This window comes from Myotis davidii, unplaced genomic scaffold (assembly GCF_000327345.1).
Source record: "Myotis davidii unplaced genomic scaffold, ASM32734v1 scaffold27, whole genome shotgun sequence".
Lineage (NCBI taxonomy): Eukaryota > Metazoa > Chordata > Mammalia > Chiroptera > Vespertilionidae > Myotis > Myotis davidii.
The window spans coordinates 1,848,422-1,856,719 of record NW_006297821.1 but is presented as its reverse complement, the minus strand read 5'-3'; positions in this window follow the sequence as shown (position 1 = coordinate 1,856,719).

The window sequence follows — 8,298 nt, the reverse complement described above, 5'->3', positions numbered from 1 at the left end:
TACAGCAACCTCTTTTCAGACCTTCTCCCAGACCAGAGGACTTCGCACCTTCCCGCCCAAACACTCTGCTTCCCCAACCTAGGGAGTGACTCCAATTTGATCCCTCGCTCAGGCATCTTGTCCTCGGTCAGTCTCCCCATCCTCCCTGTCCAGGCCGGGCTCCCTCACACACGTCCGAGAAGCTGGCTGCCTCTCCCCTAGCATTTAACACGGTTATAATTTGCTTGATTTGTGAGGTTATTTGACCAAAGCCTCTCTCCTCCAGACTGCAGGTGCCCCCTGAGGAGGAGCCGCATCCACTTTACCCAATCTTGTATCCCCAGTACCCGGTGTAATGCCAGGCACCGAGCAAGTACCCGACCTATGGCTGTTGGGCATACTCATGTATCAGAACCGTGTCTCAGGCTGAGCTCCAGATCTGAAGACTGAGGTTCAAGACGCACCATCAGTAGCTATTATTGGACCCAAACTCAGGCAGTCCACATATGCTACTGCGTAAACCATGTTTCTAAGAATGCCCTTCATTTCTGTATGTGGTGTTACAGAGAGGTTCAGCATGCTCTCTGGAATCAGACTGCCTGGACTCTGTCTGCCGGCTGTGTGGCCCCAGTCAGATTGGTTCACTCCCTCTGGGCCTCATGTTACCCATCTATAAAATGGGATAGTAACACATGCATTAAACACTCATTAGGAAAATGAGCGTGATTATTCCATGCAAAAGGCTAGAAGTCTGCTTGACATATGGCTTGTACTCTTTTCATGTGCTAGGTTTTGTGTTGAGCTTTTGGTTTCGTGATTTTTAGCCTGAACCAATACTGATGATCAATCCAGATTTCAGGTACACACATTTTTACCAAAGTCTCAGAAAGCTCAGATCTGAGGCTCCATGCAGAATGCCTGACAAAATACAGGAATCTCTCTTCACCAATGCATTTCCAGCTGGACAAATCCAATTATTATTATTATTGTTATTATTATTATTATTATTATTATTTATTATTTAAATTGATTTTTGAGAGAAAGGAGGGGAGAGGGAGGAAGAAACATCAATGTGAGAAAGAAACATCAATCTGTTGCCTCCCAGACGCACACAACTGGGGATCGAACTGGGAACCAGGGTATGTGCCCTGCCTGGGTATCGAACTGGCGACCCTTGAGTGCCCAGGATGACGCTCAACCAACGGAGCCACACTGGCCAGGGCCAAGTTCAGTTTTAAAAGAGCAGTAAATACTTGCAAGAGATGACGGCGGGAAGTGCATGAAGGAACAGATACATTCCCAAGTTGCAATGCCAGCTTGGACATCTTGGGAGCCACGTGGGTCAGGGGACGGATTTATTGGCTTCCCGGTCAGATGCTCTGCGGGTCCAGCGATGTGCCTCCGTCCTGACATAAGCTAAGAGCGGATCTTCGGCAGGATTTGTCTGCCAAGCACATTTGCTGAAACATCTTGCCTTCGTTACATTTATGAGTTTTAAAAGCGAGTAAAATATTTTACATGGTTCTTGCAAAAACCTAGCAACATAAATAACGGGTAGGGATAGGATGATTTTCAAGAAAAGGGGCCTGTCGGCTCGCCAGTGTTAGCTCTGTGGACGGCCGGGTGTGCAGAGTATTCTACTAGCCCTTCAGGAATCGCTCTCCATCTTCTCTTCCCTGCTCTGTGCCCAGGAGGCTGACCTGCGGGGACTGTGTTCACTTGCTCCTGTGACATCTGGGTTTCTATTGGCTTCGGCCACTAGGGAGCAAGGGCTGGAGATGGAGCAAGGGCTGGAGGTGGAGCAAGGGATGGAGGTGGAGCAAGGGCTGGAGGTGGAGCAAGGGCTGGAGATGGACGTCGGGGGAGAGTGAGGTTGGGATACCACCTCCTTGGTGTGGCAATGGCTGTGTCCCTCTGTGGAAGGGCACAGCCCTGTGCGCTGGCCTCTCCTACGGCTCTTGCCAGGCTCTGATCTGCCCCCTCTGCCCCCCCCCCCCACCTTTTCAGGGCTAGAGGAGGTCAGGCAGCCCTGAGGGTGGGGCTCCCAGAGTGCTTCACCACTTCTATGGTTTCCTTTGTAAATACAGTGGGGCCTTGACTTACAAGTGTCCTGACTAACGAGTTTTTCGAGATATGAGCCGTCTCTTGGCTGATTTTTTGCTTTGAGTTGCGAGCTAAAATTCGGGTTATGAGCCAGCTTCAGATACGCCACCGCTAGTTGGCGCAGCGAACGTCACAGTGAACGCCACATCAGCCCAGCATCACGTGTCTCACTCGTTCACTGTTGATTTGACATACGAGTAATTTGAGTTACGAGCTCCGTCACGGAACGAATTAAACTCGTAAGTCAAGGCCCCACTGTACCCCTTTATGCACCTCTCCTCAGTTACCCTGTTGGACTGAACATTGTCATTCTTGCCAGGACCCTGGATGGACCCACTTACTAATGTCATCTTATGGTTAGAAAGAAAATCTCATAGCAGCTTGAGCCTCTGTATTGTGGTGGCTTCCTGTCCCGGGGAAGGTAATTCGTACAAGCTCAAAGTTGTATCAAAAAAAAAAAAATTTAGCCCTGGCCGGTTTGGCTCACTGGATAGAGCGTCGGCCTGGAGACTGAAGGGTCTCAGGTTTGATTCCGGTCAAGGGCATGTAACTTGGTTGCCGGCACATCCCCAGGTTGGGGGGGGGGGGGTGCGGGAGACAGCTGATGGATGCTTCTCTCTCATCGATGTTTCTGGCTCTCTGTCCCTCTCCCTTCCTCTCTGTAAAAAAGCAATAAAATATTAAAAAAAGATTTTAATATCTAAGAGCTGTCTTTTACATATGAGGCACTCGAGGTGCAAGCTCTGCATGATTTTGACTGTCCAGCAAAACATCTATTTCAGCACAGAAGATAGACAATTCAGTAAGAAATCCTAATACAGGAGGAACATGGCTACCCGTTAAAAGTACTGGCATGGCTCGGCCAGTGTGCTCAGTGGTTGAGCACTGACCCGTGAACCAAGAGGTCACTGGTTCGATTCCCTGTCAGGGCACATGTTCGATTCAGGGGTTCAATCCCCAGTTGGGGCGGGCGTGCAGGAAGCAGCCGATCAATGATGTTTCTCTTTCATCATTGATGTTTTTTTCTCTCTCTCTCCCCCTCCCTTTCTCTCTCTAAAAACCAATTTAAAAACATATTTAAAAATTGTTTCTTTGAAATAAAAAAGTATTGGCATGCAAGTTTTCTAGGGCTACTCTAACAAACCAGGGGCTTAAACAATAACGCATCATCTCACAGTTCTGGAGACTAGAAGCCCAAGATCAAGGTGTCAGTGGGGTTGTTCCTTCTGAGGGCTGTGAGGGAGGGATCCGGTCCAGGGCTCTCTCCTTGGCTTGTAGACGGCCGTCTTCTCCCTGTGTCTCCTCACATTGTCTTCCATCTATCCTGTCAGTATCTAAATTTCCCCCATATGACATTGGTCATATTGGGTTAGGGCCCACCTAATGACCTCAGTTTACCTTCACTACCCCAGGAAAGACTCTATTTCCAAATAGGATCCCATTCTGTGGTACTAGATGGAGGACTATAACCTATCTTTACTAGGGGACATAATTTAACCTATTACTGACTCCAATATCCATGAGTTCAAATCCAGGCTGGGTCACCTTGGACAGATTATTTAAACTGTTCAGTGTTTCTCTGTCATCACCTGAAAAATGGAGATAACATTGGCACAATCGCTTTGCAGGGTGATGGTGAGGATGCTGTGGGACACTGTGTGGGAGAACCGTGAGTGAGTGTAGGTTTTTACCATGACAAATGCTGAAGTGGTAGACTCCTGGGTGCTGTCCCATTTGGACGTCCATAGGCACCTCAAATTCCCCCCACTGAATTGGCTCCTCTTCCAGTCTTACCCGTCATGGAAAACGGTACCCCTAACAACCCAGTTGCTCAACCATCACGATTCCTCTCGGGTCACCTTCCTCATTTCACTCCATCGATGAGTCTGATCCGTATTCATCCAGGGTCACTTGATATCTCAGTCTATTTGCTTCTTTCCATCTGTACCAGGTAGATCTCAGAACAAGCCACCACCATGCTCTCTTGGACAATCTCTTAAACAAAGCAGTGACCTCCTAACTGGTCTTCCCCTCTCCTCTGGAGACCATCTTCTCTATAGCACCCAAAGGAATTACTTATTTATTTTTAAATGGAAGGTGTTACTTTGATACACTTATATATTGTAATATGATTGCAGTTGACATGATATTTATTACATTGCATCTGTTAGTACAATATTATTGTCTATATTCATTATACTATGCATTTGATTTCTATGGCTTATTCACTACTTGTTACAAGCTGGTGCCCTTAAAACACCATCAATCTTGTCTACTCTGCCACTTCCTGGTTATCACCTTTTACTAGTTTTTTGTTGTTGTTGCTGTTAATCCTCATTGGAGGATATTTTTCCATTGGTTTTTAGAGAGAGTGGAAGGAAGGGGGAAAGACAGAGAGACAGAAACATTGATGTGAGAGAGACAGAGCGATTGGTTGCCTCCCACATGCACCCAGACTGGGGCTGGGGATTGACCCTGCAACCGAGGTATGTGCCCTTGACCTGAATCAAATCGGAGACCCTTCAGGCTGAGAGCCGACGCTCTAACCATTGAGAAAACTAGGGCTGTTTTGGTGTTTTCTACAGGTTTGATTTTTTTTTTTTAGATTCCACCTATAAGTGATATCACACAGTCCTTGTTCTTCTCTGACTTATCTTGCTTAGCGCACATAATGTGTTTGTCGAAAATGGCAGGCTATCCTCCGTTCTCATGGCTGAACGATATTCCATTGTGTGTGTGTGCCACGTCATTCATCTGTTCATTCGTTGATTAGTATTTGGTGTTGTTTCCATTCTTGGCTATTGTGAATAATGCTTTGATAACAATGGGGATGTATATCTCATCAAAATCCTGTTTTCATAGCTTTCAGGGTAAATAGCCAGAAGCTGAATTGCTGGAGGGTATAGACATCCAGGAAACTCCATATGGTTTTCCATAGTAGTTGGACCAATTTACATTCCTATCAACATTATATAAGGGATCTTTTAAAAACTTAGATTCCATCATGTCTTTCCCTGCTTAGAGCGCCTAAAGGTTTTCCATTGAAATTAGAACAAAATCTGTAAGTCCTTGCTCTGGCTTCCTAGACCACCGTGAGCTGGTCTCTGCCTGCTTCTCCAACATTACCTCCTACCACTCACCCCCTCGATCACGACATCCCGGCCAGGTGGGCCTTCTGCCTCTTCCTCCAATGTAACCAGCAGAGCCAGCCTCAGGGCCTTCGCACTTGCTGTTCCCTCTTCTGGAATGCCCTTCCCAGAACTTTGGCTTTCTCCCCACTTCACTGGGGTTTTTGCTCAAGCATGACCTCACCCTAGATTATGTTGGTTCTCCTACTCCCTCAACACTTTAATTGCATTATTTTATGTGATTGTCCTCATAGCACTCACTATCCAGCCTCAGGAGTGTCCATATTTATGTACTTGTTTGCCCATTGTCTGCCTGTGCCATCAGAATGCAATTTCTCTATCTGATGGATGCACTTCACAGGCAGCGAGGAAGTCTGTGGGGAGACGGAGGGGAACAGATACAAAATCCTACACCCTTCTCCTCCCTCCCCGCTTCCCTCACCTGAACAAAACCACCAGCAGAGGAAGCAACGCGGTGTCGAGATGCCGGCTTTGGAAAGAGGTTCAGGGCTGGGATCCCGGCCCGACCCGGCGTGGGCAGCCCCGGCTCCCACTGCAGTACCACGGGCCCTGGAAGCGTGGGTGGGCTGGTAACAGACCCGCTCGGGTGGGGGTCGGGCACTGCGGCGTGTTTAAGCCTGTCAATAAAAAAGTGACCCGTGCTCTGTCTCTGCAGCTACTCAAGGGAAATAAAGCCGTTTGCTTACAAAGAATTTCCATAAACATTTCTGAGGATGTGTATTAGGGGTAATCTTGGGATGTGCATTAAACTAAACAGGGTAGTATAAACACAGGAACAGGCTGAGAGGGAGAACAAATGGCCCGGCTAGCTCTGGCCCGGTGGCCCTAGGCAACTTGTGTAGCCTGCAGACACCCAGGGCCTCAGTTCTTTATGTAAAGAAGGTGGAGAGACGCAGGGGGAGCCCGGGGCAGCCCAGCTCGGATTAGCAAATCTCTGGAATGAAGCCTACCCTTTTCTTCCTCCTGACCTCTAGGCTTCGGATTCCTGGAGTCATCAATGTGAGATACACAGAGGTGCTAAAAAAAAGTACAAGAGGTGGCCTCCTCTGTGCCAGGAGGATCTCGTGTCACCCTCCCGGACACAGCTGCTGGGAAGGGAGCCCATTGTCTCCATGGCACCGATGAGGAGACCGGCTCTGAGAAGCACGCGGCTCTGAGCAGAGAGGCTCGGGCCCCAGAGCCTGAGCACTTGCAGGGGCGCTCTGCGAAAGGAAGGAAGGTGCTCCCTGATATCAGCATCTGCCTCTTGTCACTGAGCCTCAGGACCACCATGGAGTCGATCATATGCCCCCACTCGTGCTTTCCTGTTGGTTTGGGCAAGTAGACTCCTTCCCAAAATTAACTATTTATTTTTGTCCTCAATACATGAATGTGTTGTTGGATTTAAAAGGTTCCAAGGGCTGTGACAGGGAGAGAGCATCTCCCTCTCTGCCCTAGCCCCCAACTACCCCTCCCCCAGGTCCTGCTGGGATCAGTTTCCTTGTGACTCCTTTGAGAGTGGTGGTCTATCCACAGGCAAGGGGCATGGACATGCTACACACACACATACCTTTCTTTTTTAAAAAATATTTTTATGGTTTCAGAGAAAGGAAGGGAGAGGGAGAGAGAGAGAGAAACATCAATGATGAAAGAGAATCATCGATCGGCTGCCTCCTGCATCCCTCCCCCTGGGGATGGAGCCCATAACTCTGACAGGGAATCAAACCCTGACCTTCTGGTTCATAGGTCAATGCTCAACCTCTGAGCCACACTGGCCCGGCTACCTTTCTGGTTATGGATAGTCTTGCTTCTTGCTTTTTTATTTAACAATGTATTTTGCAGTCTATTCCACAGCTCCACCTATACACACCATTCTTTTTTTAAAAAAAATATATTTTTTTATTGATTTCAGAGAGGAAGAGAGAGAGATAGAAACATCAGTGATGAAGGAGAATCATTGATTGGCTGCCTTCCGCATGCCCCCTACTGGGGATTAAGCTCACAACCTAAGCATGTGCCCTTGACTAGAATTGAACCCGGGACCCTTCAGTCTGCAGGCTGACACTCTATCTATCCACTGAGACACCGGCTATAGGGCTGGGTGGGAATTTTAAAATATATATATTTTTATTTATTTCAGAGAGGAAGGGAGAGGGAGAGAGAGAAACATCAATGATGAGAATCACTGAGCAGCTGCCTTCTGCACGTCCCCTACTGGGGATTGAGTCCACAACCCGGATATGTGCTCTGACCACGAATGGAACTTTTTTTTAAATTCAAAGTAAACATCATTACATAAAAGGATAGGGTCTTTTTTTTTTTTAGTTTTATTCATTTCAAACGGGCCATAGTTTGCCCACGGCTGAGCTAGGGCCAAACACCATTCTTTTTTTTCTTTTTTAAAATTTTTTAATTGATTTCAGAGAGGAAGGGAGGAGAAAGAGATAGAAACATCAATGATGAGAGAGAATCACTGATCAGCTGCCTCCCACACACCCCCAACTGGGGATCAAACCCAAAACCTGGGCATGTGCCCTTGACCAGAATCTAACCCCGGACCCTTTAGTCCGCAGGCCAACGTTCTACCCACTGAGCCAAACCTGCTAAGGCCAAAAACCTTTTTAAAAATACACCATTCTTTTTAATGGCTGCACAGTATTTCATCATATGGATGGACCCAGATTAATGTGGTCAGAATCTACTTAAGTATTTAGGCTGTTCCTGATTTTTGTGATTATAAACAATGCTCTGGGTGGGTGGGTAGGGGAGTACTGTATAATTTTGTACATATGTATTTTTGCATATAATTATAGACATGTGTATGTATATCTATAGGATCAATACACAGGAATAGAATATTGGGGCCTTTAAAGATTATTTTATATTTTTCCCCTTCATCTTCATCTGCAATCTGAATTTCTTCTCTGTCATATACAGCTACCATTGTGTATTTAAAATGAATCCTTCCAATCTACTTTCTATATATTTACCTTTCTTTGTGTTATGCAGCTTTAAATATACATATATACTAGCATGTATGTACATATATACAGTATTGTTTTGTGTATATTTAACTTATACAAATAAT